The following is a 700-nucleotide window of genomic DNA, read 5'->3' as shown; positions in this document are numbered from 1 at the left end:
CGTAAAAAACAATGCCTGTTACTATACTGAAACTAAAAATTTTTTTTTAATGTATGCATTATGAAATTCATCCCTGAAAATCTGTTTTACTGAAACCTTAGATTTACTTGCCAGCTGCATTTATTTAAACACATACAATGCACATGAATAAATATCCATGAGCTTTTTCTAAGATGTGCTGCATGCTTAGAGCTAAAATTCAGTACCACTTACAGATACTGAATTTTATAAAATCAGTTTATAAAGTTCACATCTTGGAGTAGTGCTATTAGTTCATTTCACAAGGTAGCATGCTGCTGATTCAGGAGTGTTCCTTTGTTGATGTTCATAAGGTAAGACATCCAAGGATGATGTGCATGAAAATACAAATCTCTAGTTTCACAAGGATTTCAGAAGTCCTGGGAAACTGATTTAAATTCAAGTATCGGAGGCTGACTGGGATCATGTGTCATATTTTCTCACTGTCACCATTAGAGTATCATGACAACCATTGCTCTGGTAAACAGCAACATTTTCAGAGCACAGTATTAACTCCTAATGTTATTCTGACAAGACAGGCAACAGTGCATTCCACTCTCTCTTCCCAGAGTTTATTAATATAATAAAAGATAAAGCAAGAATTTTTTTCTGTTATGTAATTTTTCCCTGTTACTTCAGATCTTAAAATAAAAAAAAAACATGTCAAAGGGCCATATCCTGT

At 33.4% G+C, this 700-nt stretch overlaps 1 protein-coding gene across 2 annotated transcripts in view; it reads right to left on the bottom strand.

Annotated features, from left to right (window-relative positions):
* BZW2 (basic leucine zipper and W2 domains 2) overlaps positions 1-700 on the bottom strand; it is a 36823-nt gene that overhangs the window by 9922 nt on the left and 26201 nt on the right. The gene's annotated exons all lie outside the window — the stretch shown is intronic.

Source organism: Merops nubicus, unplaced genomic scaffold (assembly GCF_000691845.1).
Source record: "Merops nubicus isolate BGI_N331 unplaced genomic scaffold, ASM69184v1 scaffold17721, whole genome shotgun sequence".
NCBI classification, from domain to species: Eukaryota; Metazoa; Chordata; class Aves; order Coraciiformes; family Meropidae; genus Merops; species Merops nubicus.
Note: the sequence above shows the minus strand (reverse complement) of the source record. Positions and strands in the feature narration are given on the sequence as shown.